This window comes from Onychomys torridus, chromosome 12 (genome assembly GCF_903995425.1).
Source record: "Onychomys torridus chromosome 12, mOncTor1.1, whole genome shotgun sequence".
Classification (NCBI taxonomy): Eukaryota; Metazoa; Chordata; class Mammalia; order Rodentia; family Cricetidae; genus Onychomys; species Onychomys torridus.
The window spans coordinates 27,689,978-27,703,866 of record NC_050454.1 but is presented as its reverse complement, the minus strand read 5'-3'; positions in this window follow the sequence as shown (position 1 = coordinate 27,703,866).

Below are 13,889 nucleotides of genomic sequence, written 5' to 3'. Positions count from 1 at the left end.
GGAGAGGGGTTTAACTTTGGATACTAGGGGGATTAGCAATGTCACCTTTCAATCAAAGCGATGTGGCGAGGAGGAGGATGACTCCGAGCTTGTACGGTCTCAGCACTTAAAAACTGCATCCTAATCTGTGGCAGTGTTCTCGGGGCAAGGCCTCAGGTAGCACAGGTTGTTTGCAAACTTGCTGCGTCCCTGAGGAGCCAAACTGCGGAGTTAGAGGTGCGTGCCACCACTCCTGAGAACAACGGTCGGCGGGAGCTGCTTATTCCTGATGAGACTCAAATACAAGGACAAGGACTTTACTCTGAAGGCAAGGTTAACTATCTCCCTGCTAACAAAAACAGATAAATAAAAAAAGGACCGGAGAGGGAGAGGGGAGGGGTCAGGAGTTCAAGGTCATCCTCACTGAGACTGGACGGACTCAAAGAAAAACATTTCAAGAAAAACTCCATTAAACAAAAAATAGGAAGGGAGGAACAAAAGACTTGGCTTGGCACCACGTGTTTGTCATTATAATTATTCAGGAGCCCCCCCCCCCCCACCTCAGTGGGAGAGCACTCGCCTAGGCTTGTGTGGGACACTGGGTTTAAACCCCAGAACGGCAGCCACAAAATAAAATAAATAAGTATATAAATAAAATGAAAGGGCTGGAGAGATGGCTTAGAGGTTAAGAGCACCGACTGCTCTTCCAGAGGTCCTCAGTTCAATTCCCAGCAACCACATGGTGGCTCACAGCCATCTGTAATAAGGTCTGGTGTTCTCTTCTGGTCATATATGCTGTATACATAATAAATAAATAAATCTTTAAAAAATGAAAGAGACTGTCATGGCGGCACACACCTTTAATTCCAGCACTCAGGAGGCAGAGGCAGGCAGAGGTCTGAGTTAGAGGCCATTCCAGGACAGCAAGGGCTACACGGAGAAGCTATATCTTTTTTTTTTTTTTCCGAGACAGGGTTTCTCTGTAGCTTTGGAGCCTGTCCTGGAATAGCTCTGTAGAGCAGGCTGGCCTCGAACTCACAGAGATCCACCTGGCTCTGCCTCCCAAGTGCTGGGATTACAGGCATGCACCACCACCTGGCAAAATTACTTTTAAAAAGATTTACTAGCTGGGCGGTGGTGGTGAGTTCCAGGAAAGGTGCAAAGCTGCACAGAGAAAGAAACCCTGTCTCAAAAAACAAACAAACAAACAAAAAGAATCATAATGATCCTGTCCTCTGAAAGTGATGACCTCTAAGAATTGGTTTAAAGCCTCACACATTTAGGATTTTAGCTAAACAATATTTGCTAGTGAAATCAAACATGTTTTCAACAGGTGCTGGTGCCTATGAAGACTCTACCATCTGTCTGTCTGTGTGCCTGCATAAGTTGTTTTTGTTTTTGAGACAGGGTTTCTTTGTGTAACAGCTCCTGGCTGTCCTGGAACTCCCTCTGTAGACCAGGCTGACTTAGAAATCAGAGGTCTAGGGCTAGAGAGATGGCTCAGAGGTTAAGAGCACTGGCTGTTCTTCCAGAGGTTCTGAGTTCAATTCCCAGCAACCACATGGTGGCTCACAACCATCTATAATAGGATCTAGTGCCCTCTTCTGGCATGTAGACAGAACACTGTATTTGCAATAAGCCAAACCAGTTCTTTTATCTATTAATGCCCTTTGTTTCCTCCATCATCCATGAGGCATAAACATCCTTTTTTTCCCTCCTCTAAATAACCTGGGGCTGGTGAATTGCTTTTCTTTTCTTTCTTTCTTTTTTCTTTTTCTTTTCTTTTTTTTTTTTTTTTTGGTTTTCAAGACAAGGTTTCTCTGTGTAGCTTTGGAGCCTGTCCCGGATCTCTGTCTATAGACTAGGTTGCCTCGAACTCACAGAGATCCACTTGCCTCTGCCTCCCGAGTGCTGGGATTAAAGGCACGTGCCACCACTGCTTGGCTTCTTTCTTTTCTTAAAATTTATTTCACTTTATTTTATGTGCATTAGTGTGAAGGTGACTGATCCCCTGGAAGAGACAGTTGTAAGCCACCATGTGGGTGCTGGCAATTGAACCCAGGTCTCTTAATTGATGAGCCATGTCTCCAGCCCCCATCCATGAGCATTCTGTAGGAGTGGGCAAAGCCTGTGCTAAAGCTCTTGGTGATGCCTAGATAGATTTAGAAATAAGCTCCAATTAGAGCTGGTTCAGTCAGCCTCAGAACTTGCCTCATCCTTCCTTACAGGTAGAATGCAGTGATTTAATTGGGATGCTTTCAATAATGTGTGAGTGGAATGAGGAGGTCCTGAGTAGCAAGTACAGAGGACACTGAGGTCCTTATGGACAAGGAGGAAAAAAAGGAAGAAGTGGCAGTTTTTTGGGGAAATTTCAATAATGTTATTTCTATGAGGAGGCAGAGAGCAATACAGCTGGAGAATTAAATGAAGAGATCAGCACACAGATGGGTAGGAAAACAATGCACTGTCAACTAGGCAACATCTGGTGCATGTAAGTTAGCTCGGTTATCTAACTAGCTAAGCAAAAGTTCACCTAACAGATGATACCTGTATTTTTCCGCAAGGAGCAGGAAGGTAAAAGCATAACAGCCAGAATTGAGTTATGATCTACAAGAAAAAAATAGACAGTGTTAAAAAATAAAATATTTTTGGGCTGGAGAGATGGCTCAGTGGTTAAGAGCACTCACTGCCTTGCTGTTCCTAAGGACTCTTTTAACAGCACCTGTATGCAGGCGTATAACATTCAGTCTCAGGGGGATCGGATGCCCTCTTCAGGCCTCTGTGGGTACTGCATGTGTGTGGATGCACAGACATAAACTCACTCAGTCATTTGCACACATAAAAATGAATAAAATCTAAAAAAGAAAAAAGAAACCTCCTTTTAATCGACAAGAAATATCCGGCTGGAAGTGAAGCAATTGTAATTGTGAGAAAGCAGCTTATGGGAAGTATTGCTTCCCTTCACAAGTATGTTAGGTTCCTTTGGCCACTGCTGAACATTCAGCACTGAGAACAAATTCCCACACAAAGAAAAACACAAATAAAGACAATTAGTTAGGTTTTTTGTTTGTTTGTTTGTTTTTCAAAACAGGGTTTCTCTGTGTAGCTTTGCGCCTTTCCTGGAACTCACTGTAGTTGAGGCTGGCCTCGAACTCACAAAGATCCACCTTGCTCTGCCTCCCGAGTGCTGGGACTAAAGGCGTGCGCCACCACCGCCTGGCAACAATTAGTTTTTATTTATTTATTTTAATTATATGAATATATATGTAACTGTGTGTATATTTGTGGCACACACAGATGACCCTGACGTCCTTGTGGACAAGGAGGCAAAGCAGAGAAGCGGTACGTACGCTCTTTGTTTCAGGGCATTCTGGATAGCAAGCGCAAGGCCCTGGGTTCGATCCTCAGCTCCAAAAAAAAAAAAAAGAAAGAAAGAAAGAAAAGTTTGCAGTCTGTCCACTCTTTTGGGCTCCAACTGCCAAGGACAGTAGTAACTGGCAGTCCAGGAATGCTTCCTCCGGGTTCTTTTCCAATAAGCAAGTAGAGAACACTCAGGTTTGCATCCAAAGTGCATTCCCAAACTGTCCCGTGCTTCTTCTCTCCAGTTCTCCTTGGTCAATAACAAGTGGTTCTGTTCAACATCAGGAGTACTCTGCCACAAGTCAAGACACCGTGCCTCATTTACCATTCCCACCACTGATTCCGACAACATAATCCTTCGACACTTCACTCAAAGCATCCGCTGCTACTTCTGTGGCCAGGTGATTATTGCAAAGAGTACAAAGTTTGTGTTCACGGTCCGCGTCAATGAGCTTTTCACAGCCTGTGGCTTGGAAGGAGATATTCAGCTCATCTCGACATAGCCATCTGCCTAAAACAAAGAGCACATTTTTGGTTTTTGGAGAGTGGGTCCCGTGTAGCTCAGGCTAACCTCTGTTTTGCTATTTAGTCAAGGATGGTTCTGAACTTCTGATCCTTCCACAACTGTCTCCCAAGTGCTGGGATTATAGGAGTGTGACATCACACTTGCCTTCTGTGATAGTGTTTGGATCAACCAGGAGCTAATAATCGTGTAATTATGATTGAGCTGGTAAACTGTCCCTTCATAGTGAAGTGGTGGTCATCAGACATCACAGTGAAATGCCCTAATCATGTTTATAGTGATGGTGTGATCAAGCTCCTGTGCTTCCTTCCAGCCTTATTGAAATATGACATGTGCAGTTCCAGACTGTAACGAGTGCTTTATAATGCCACCATGCTACTACCTTATGCATTTACTGAATTATCCAAACTTCTTGCTGTTATTTTATGATGTACTCCTTTTGCTTACAAAAAAAGAAAAAAAGTGAGTTTGACAAGAAGTCAGCCTCAGGCAGGTCTTTTAAGAGGTATTCCAGAAGTCATTGTTATTATGAGGATGAAAACTTTAAGTATGTTTCTGCCCTTGGGGCCCTCCGGCGGGACAAGATGTGGACAGTGATATTGATTATTCTGACCCTGTGAGGGCTTCGGAGGATGTGTGCTTGTTTGTAGTTTAGCTTTGAACAAACAACCTTTAAAAAAAAACAGGGAAAAACCTAGAAACATTTGTAGAAAAATAAAGAGGAGGGCAACACGGACACACAGGGAATAGCAGTCATGCTGGCTCCCACCTGAAACCCCAGCACAGAGGAGGTTGAAGGCAGGGGGATTATTATTTGAGGCCTTTTACAAAAAAAGTGAAAACAGACTATAGAAAAAAAAAAAAAAAAAGCAAATAAAAACTCAAACCAAACCGAGGCAAAACAAACTCCCCTCCCCAAATACTTGGTTCCTTGACATAGGCCAAAAACCCTCTCCCCAAAACCTTGGTTCCTTACCAGCCTGCCATGAAGGAGCTTTCCGGGCTTGGGCTTGCGCTGGTTGAGACAGTGAGTGAACAGTGAGCAAATGTGAGGTTCTAGCACAGGACTGAAAACTGTGACCGTCTGCAAAGACTGTGCACTTCGGCCACACCCCCAGAAACCCAAACTGTTCTTAAACAGTGGAGAAAGGGATGGGGAGAGGTCGGTCAGTACTTACACAGTTCTGGTTAGAAGGTCTAGTGTTATGAGTTCAAAGTAGGACGTGTGTAGTAAAAACTTGCAGTAGGGGAGTCTTCAGGCTGAACCGGGGCAGAGATAAACGGGGCAGTTTGAGTAGTCAGACAAATGAGAAGAAGTTTTTCATTAAGATATCTCAGCAGGGCATGGTGGCACATGCCTTTAATTGCAGCAAACCTCGGAAGGTTTGAGAACAGTCAGGTCTACATGGTGAGTTTCAGGCCAGCCAGGACTACACCGAGAGACCCTGTCTCACAAACAAATTCACTGATATGCATACATTGCACACAGGTTCTCGGGGTGGTATTTCATTATGGTTTTGAGTAGGGATGGTGAACGCTTTTCATCTATTTGCTGGTCATATGAATGTCTTTATTTGAGAGGTTCCCGTTCATAGCTTTTGCTTATTATTTTTTGTTTGTTTGTTTTTGTTTTTCGAGACAGAGTTTCTCTGGGTAGCTTTGCACCTTTCCTGGAACTCACTCTGTAGCCCAGGCAGGCCTTAAACTCACAGAGATCCGCTTGCCTCTGCCTCCCTAGTGCTGGGACTAAAGGCGTGCGCCACCACCGCCCGGCTATTTTGCTTATTTTGTACATTAAATTTTGGTTCATATGGGGGTGATCTAGGTGTATTTGACCCTGTGTGAGACATTAACATGATGCTCTCTGCTGAGAAATTTGAGCTGGAGTCATGAATTCAGGAAGTGGACAATATTGTACACAAAGAGGATGTGAAAAAAGGATGTGAGGAGAAGTTGAAGGGTCAGCCCCCTCCAGAGAGCTGAGCCACAAGAAGACTGGACTGGGGAAGATGGGAAAGAATGGAGACAGGACAGGAAGAGAGATAACTTGGGCTGTTTTACCCAATGGGATTATAGATCGTGAGAGAAAAGCAACAGACTGGGACCACTGGGACGTCAAGGAGATGTTTTTATTTTTACTTTTGTATTTTGTTAAGATGGAAGACAATCGCCTTTAATCCCAGCACTTGGGAGGTAGAGCCAGGCGGATCTCCGTGAGTTCAAGGCCAGTCAGGTCTACAGAGACAGTTCCAGGACAGCCAGGCTACACAAAGAAACCCTGTCTCAAAAAACTGAAAAAAAAAAAAAAAAAGGGAAGACAGTCAAGAAAGTTTACATTATTAGTAAAGAAAAATGTACACCTTTGTAGCAGATGACTTGCATTATAGGATGACTGGCACAAACCTTAGCAGGCCAACATGGTGACTTACTATATTCTGGAAACACCCTGGACCCAAAACTTAGGGCTAGGTCTTCTATTGCTTTTTCTCCTTCCTCTTCTTCTTCCCTGCATGGGAGGACTAGTTTGGAGGTGGACCTTTTGCAGGTGGAAATGTCCTGGAAATCCTTCCCAAAGACTGATGTTTTGTGTGTGTGTGTGTGTGTGTGTGTGTGTGTGTGTGTGTGTGTGTGTTTTAGGGAGGGTCATTAGCGAATCCAGAGCTGCACACATGCTCAGCACTCTTTCCTGATGGTGCACTTCTAGCCAGAATGGTGCTTTTAGATTAAGAGAAAGGGACTGCTATGCCCAGTTCATATGGGTTTCCCAGACTTGTTGAGCAGCACATCACTAGAGGGTGAACTTGGCACACTGCCTTAGCCATGGTATGGGCATTAGCTGCTCAAGCAGAGCAAAGAGAGGACCAATGGAGGAAGAGGAGGGAAGATTTTAGAGCTATCAAATGGTGTGTAGTTAAGAGTTTTTTTGCCTGGCCCACAGTCAGGACAAATTTCTCTTATCCGCCAGGCCCATAGTCGCTCAGACCCAACCAAGAAATCCTCATTCCCGCCATACTGTAGGTCAGACATACACACCAAGTACCCGCCATAGTAGCTCAAACCGGCAGGCTGCCGCTAACTTGAGAGAGACAACTAGGAAGCTGTTTTTAGCTCCATTTTAGAATCTTTTTTATCAGGTTTTAGGTGGAAACTCTTGCCCCACGTTGGGTGCCATTTGTAGTTAAGAGTTTTCTTGCCTGGCCCACAGTCAGGACAAATTTCTCTTACCCGCCAGGCCCATAGTCGCTCAGACCCAACCAAGAAAGCACACAGAAACTTATATTGTTTACAAACTGTATGGCCGTGGCAGGCTGTTTGTTATTTACCTTTTCTATCTTAAATTAACCCATTTTTGTTAGTCTATACTTTGCCACATGGCTTGTGGCTTACCAGTGTCTTTATATGTTGCTTCTCATGGCGGCGGCTGGCGGTGTCTCCCCAGCCTTCTACTTCCCAGAATTCTCTACTCTCTTGTCCCGCCTATACTTTCTGCCTGGCCACTGGCCAATCAGAACTTTATTTACACAGAGCGATATCCACAACAGTGGTGCTCAGATCAAGGTCAAGGGCGATGAGTCCTAAGTGATCACTTCTTGAGAATGGCTGTCATGTTAGGGATTGTTTGCAATCACGTGACGACAAAGACTTCTTTGTTCACTCAACACTTACTTTGTGTGTCTCCTCTGCTTCGTTTGGTCAGATTGATTTCTTTCTTTGTCAAGTGTCTCCTGAACACTATCCCGATTAGTCAGGCACAGCAGATGAGGTGATGTCACAGCCAGAAAACCTTGTGACTGAAATTGTATTCTAGTGCAAGGAGGCTGAAACCAGAAAAATAAATTAGCCTGGTGTGTTATAAAGTGTAACATACTACAGAAAAAAACAAGACAAGGAGAGGGATTCACTGACGTAATGAAGGGATTGTATCTAAGGATGCCTTCTAGAGTTCAGTCCTGCTTCAGAATGCAGGGGGAAAAAACCAGAAAGAAACAAATGGGCTATTCTTTTCTTCTTCTTCTTCTTGTTCTTCTTGTTCTTGTTCTTGTTCTTGTTCTTGTTCTTCTCCTCCTCCTCCTTCTTATCCTTTTTCTTATTTTCCTTCTTTTTTTTTTTTTTTTTTTTTGAGACAGGGTTTCTTTGTGTAGTTTTGGTGCTTTTCCTGGATCTTGCTCTGTAGACCAGGCTGGCCTGGAACTCACAGAGATCCGCCTGGCTCTGCCTCTCTATTGCTGGGATTAAAAGCGTGCACCACCACTGCCTGGCTGGACTATTCTTTTAAATGTTGCTGGCAAAACTGTATTGTCAAGCTCTTGAATACTTTGGATACAGTGTTTGTCAAGGTTTACAAACCTTACGCTACAGCCTGATGAGAAAATCCTGCATCACAGAATTGAAATGTTTTTTATTTCGAGTCTGACACCGTTCAGTCACTTGTGTCCTTGTCTACTCACTCACTGTCCTTGTCTACTCACTCACTGAGCAGGCTGACTGGGAAGAGTCTTTGGGTCTGATGAGACAGCAGTTCCCAGAGCCACACTGAACACCCTCCCCACGCTTGGCCCTGTTTTGTTATGACATCACGAAGAATAAATCCCGCTCTTGCCAGGCTCCAAGCGAAGTTGAATTGTAATTTACAAGGCCATCATCACAACTTCTCATTAAAAATGAACAGAAGTTCTGCCCTTTTCAAGTGCATATGTTCTGTCTCCCAGTGTTTCTTAGCAAGAGCTAAAGGCCTGGCAGTGTGGGCTCAGTTCCTAAGAACTTGAAGCTGGATGCCAATTAGCTTTTTCTAGACAAAGTACATTCTATTGTTTTCTTACCCAAACTTAACTTCCTGCTTCCCTTTTGGTACAGAAAGTGCATATTGGGCTGGCATGGTGACACATACCTTTAATCCTAGCACTTGGGAGTCAGAGGTAGGTGGACCTCTGTGAGTTCGAGGCCAGCCTGGGCTACTTAGACAATTCTAAGATAGTGAGGGCAACATAGAGGGACTCTCTTTAAGAGAAAGTGTATGTTGAATGTGTGAAGATGGTATGAAATTTTGTGATCTGTTTAGTCATGCTGAGTTGTGAAGTATGTTATATAAAAAACAGAAGACAGGGACCTGAGAGAAGGCTCAATGGTTAAGAGCACTTATTGCTGTTGCAGAGGACCTAGGTTTAGTTCCCAGGCCCTACATAATAATAGTAGCTTATAACTTTCTGTAACTCCAGTTCCAAGGGATTTGATACCCTCTTCTGTCCTCTGAGGACACCAGACACATGTATGGTACACATACATACATGCAGGCAAAACATGCATACACACAAAATAAAAATAAATGAACCTTTAAACCAAACCAAAAGAAAGGCCATTTTCATTGTGGGGTATTCACTAGAGAAGACTCCTCCAACATGGGCTTCAGTCACCAGAAAGTCTTTATTAGCCTGATATCGACTACACTGGATGTTCTGGAGCCCAGTGTAGCCTCCAGTCTTTCTCAGGTGAGTATTTAACCACAAAAATCATGTTCTGGGTTCACATACTTCAGCTAACAAGAACAGTTACCCAGAAGCAGAACTACAGAAGCCAAAAAGCAGGGTTAGTATGCTTAGAACTTTCCCAGCCCTATAGATGTTCATGGACTAGGTCTTTGTTTTCATTTTGCCAAGTGGTGCTGTTGACATGCTGAGTTTTACAGCCTGAATAGCATTTCCATCATGGAGTCAGTTGTGCTAAGGTCTGGGGGGGGCTACTAAGGTCCTTATTTCCTTAGGTAGCATTAATCATACAGCCTTCCTGCCTTCTTTTTTTTTCTCAGAATCTGTGATATACTACTGTGGTCAACTGATTTTGTCCCATAAGTCTTTGTAGTCTCTCTCTAAATGGGAACAAGGCCTGGTGGTTAATCTTAGACCCATGGTGGTGGTGGTGGTGAATCCCTTTTAGAGTTGATAAAAGGAAAGACAGAGGAGGGCTAGTTTATGCAGATAAAAAGGCTTTGTCATTTTAACCTGTTTTTTGGAGGGTAAGGAGTTTCATGGTAATTCAAGTTCTTAAGCCTCAGTCTTTTCCTGTGTGTGTCTTTGTATGTGTGTTCTTTTTTTTTTTTTTTTAAGGTTTATTAATTATGTATACAGTGTTCTGCCTGTATGCCAGAAGAGGGCGCCAGACTCATTACAGATGGTTGTGAGCCACCATGTGGTTGCTGGGAATTGAACTCAGGACCTCTGGAAGAACAGCCAGTGCTCTTAACCTCTGAGCCATCTCTCCAGCCCCCATGACTCTTCTTTGGGTTAAAGCGAAGCAACCACTCCTTGCAAGAGCACCACACACTTGCTTTGTGCTCTATGGGCCTCCAGGCTTTCACTCTAGTTTCCAGTCCACTGCATATGATTTGGCTAAGGGATGCAGTTCTTCCCCATTACAGACTTTAACCACAGCACAATTAAAATGGAAACAGAAGGGAGAAGCTGGTTGTGTGGAACGTAGTCTACACTCCTTTAAATTGCTGGCAATGGTGTTTATATTCAGAACAATATGAACATATTAAGGAAATGAAGATGATAAAAAAAATCAGCCGGGCGGTGGTGGTGCACGCCTTTAATCCCAGCACTCAGGAGGCAGAGGCAGGCAGATCTTTGTGAGTTCGAGGCCAGCCTGGTCTACCGAGCGAGATCCAGGAAAGGCGCAAAGCTACACAGAGAAACCCTGTCTCGAAAACAAACAAACAAACAAACAAACAAACAAACAAAATCTGTCCTTTTTTCCCCAAATGGCACCCCATAGGATAATGAGGGAATGGATATAAAAATGAACAATGGTTGGGCTACATATGAAAACAGAATTCTGGGAGAGGAGTGGTAGCTTAGTGGTTAAATGCTTACCCAGCATGTGCAAGGCCCTAGCTTTAATTCCCAGCACCAAAAACAGAAATAAAAGGAAATGTTTTTTGAGATATAATGGCACTGTGGAGCCCAGGCTGTCTTTGATTTCCCCATTCTTCTTCTTCTGTTTGAATGCTGGCACTACATTCAGCTGTATCACCACATCGGACTTAATATTTTAAATGGTACAAATGTTTTCAAGTGTTCAATGAAGCCGACATATATCCAACAGAATTTCTACTAAAAAAGGAATTGCTTGATGCAACTAATAAGCCACTTCAAATTCAGGGAGTTTTGGTATGTTCTTCTTTCTATCTGGTATCTTCAACTACAAATGGAAATCGTAAAGTGAGCCTACAGCGTATGCCTTTAATCACAGCTATCAGAAGGCTGAGGCGGAAGGATCAATGATTCAAGATCAGCACGGGCTGTATATAACCTTACCTCAAAAACAAAACCAACTGGCCAACAAACAACACAGAAATTCGAATGCAAGAGATAGATGGATTAGTGGGAGAGGGCTCACTTAACAGGCTCCATTTTCAGGACCACAAACAAGCAAGCAAGCAAGCAAGCAAGCAAGCAAGCAAGCAAGCAAGCAAGCAAACGCACAAACAAGAACCCCTCTCCCAAATCCTCCTAAGCAACAACAACAAATAGCAAAAGCCCAGACTGCTGGTTCAGAACCTGCAGTCATCCACCCAGGAATCCAGTTCTGTTATCTGTAACAAACAGCTCAGAAGCCATTGTGTTTTCCATTGTAGACACTCACCTGGAGGCCCAGAGTTAATATGAAGATTATTTTAACTGAAGATATCAGAGATCCAGTAGATATAGGGGAAAAAATCTTGAGGCTTGGCTTATCAGACTGAAGCAGTGACTTCTGTGGACTCTGGCTACTATAAATCTCTTTAGGGGAGTTCCTGGCTGAGAAGGAAAGGCCACATGCACCTGCATAAACAAACATTATCTCAGGCATCCCTATAGCCTCTTAGTTTGTCTAAAACCCCATTCGTATTTCCTGAGGGAACTCATTTGTTTGCCCTTGAAGAGACTTTCTCCCTTCTCCCATTTCCTTGTTAGGCACCTACAGCTCTCACTTTAAGCAGTAATTGAACCTGCCATTTCCTTTTTATATGGAAATATTTTTTTCTTTTGGAGAAAGAATCTCACATAGCCCAGGTTGGCCTTGAATTCCTTAGGTAGCAGAAGATGGATGACCCGAATGGATTCTCCTGCCTCTATTTTCAAAGTGCTGGGATGATAGGTGTAGGACATCACATTTGGCTTGTAAATACCCCATCCCCATGCCATTAAGCTGATTTTTTTTTTTTTTTTTTTGTCAAGCTAGCCTGCAGTCTCTAGGTACTTCAGACAGGACCACAGAGAGCAAGTTTTTCCCTTGTAAGAAAGTTAGACTTGGCTGCAAGCCAGACTTCTGTCTCTACTAATAGTCCAGAAAATCAAACAACAATGTCTCTGATATATGGTTCAGAATGGATAGAGCCTAGCAACAGGCAGATAGCTTCACTTTGTATTTTCATTTCGGGGATTACCCAGAGAAAGGCAAATGTGTACCCTTCACCAACCGCATGGGATGCTCTGTTCCAGGTCTGCCCTGCTGCAGCTCCCCCATGTCCCCAGGCTATAATCAGGGTGCACTGAGCTTCTCCTCTGTTCAGGAAGGTTCTCTTTTCCTTTCTCTGAACTTTCACCAAGCTAGCTGTCTGGTACAGCTATCCTCAAAACTACGTATGATCTTCTCATTTGATTGCTCTTCATTTATTTCCAGTCAGATGCTTCATCCCCACAATTTAGAAATTTCTTTGGAACACCTTAATGAGTAAAGTATTTATTTGTGATGATGCTTTCTATACGGTCTCTATTTCTTTTAGCTCTTGACTGAAATTTCTGGATTTTTCCTTATATTAGTACAAAACCTCTTATTTCAAACAAATCAGTCTTAAAAATAACAGAGATAAACAAGGGACAGCTGCAGATAAGCCTCCTATTCTCTAAGCTCCTGAAGAGTCTCTACACACTGACATTGTATAAGAACTGAATATGGTTGTAAAGGAGATGAGAAAATTCAAGTGTAGAAATATTGGTCTGTGAAAATCAAGGGCTTAGTTTTCTTCTTCCCTTTCTTCCTTTTCTTCATCTTCTCTTTTGAGAGAAGATCTCTCTATGTAGCTCTGGCTGTCCTGGGACTTGCTGTGTAGACCAGGTTGGCCTAGAACTCATGAAAATTCACTTGTCTTTGCCTCCCCAGTGCTGAGATTAAGGGCCATCATGCTTCTTTATACTTTATTAAAGGAAATTAGGCTTTAGAAATTGCACCAAGTTCTCTCTCTCTCTCTCTCTCTCTCTCTCTTTGGTTTTCCAAGACAGTTTTTCTGTGTAGCTTTGCACTTTTCCTGGAACTCGCTTTGGAGACCAGGCTGGCCTCAAACTCATAGAGATCCGCCTGCCTCTGCCTCCCGAGTGCTGGGATTAAAAGTGTGCACCACCACTGCCCAGCCTTGCATCAAGTTTTAACTCTGAAGCAATCTTTGTACATTCTCTCTGTTCCTAGATGCACACACCATCACTGTCAGAAGAGAAAACAGAGTAAAGCTCAGGCTAGCTAGTGCTGCAACAATTAAAATGTCACAATGAAAGGCTGGAGACATAGCTCAGTGGTTGGATGTGTTTCTCCCATGAGTTAGGTTCTAGGTTCATCCTTTTTACTGAGAGAGAGAGAGAGAGAGAGAGAGAGAGAGAGAGAGAGAGAGAGAGAGAGCCATTGTATACTAGATGGATTGGCATTAAAAAGATGTATTTTTATTTTAAATTGTGTGTGTGTGTGTGTGTGTGTGTGTGTGTGTGTGTGTGTACACTCACAGAGGCCAGAACAGAGCATCAGATCTCTGATTCTTGTCCTCTCTCATGCCCATTCCCATGGTTATGAAACTCAGAGGCTATGAGTTTTTCAGTTTCTTTCGTGATAAAGCTAATTAAAGGAGGGCAATAGAGGGCATGGCCATCCCAAGCATCTCTTCATGAAAGCCAGTCCCATTTTCTGTGTGAATGAGTTCACCCGGTGGATGAACGTCCACGTCTGCTTTTAAAAGCATGGGAATTACCACCTTAAGCACTTGATCCATTTCTCTGGTGTA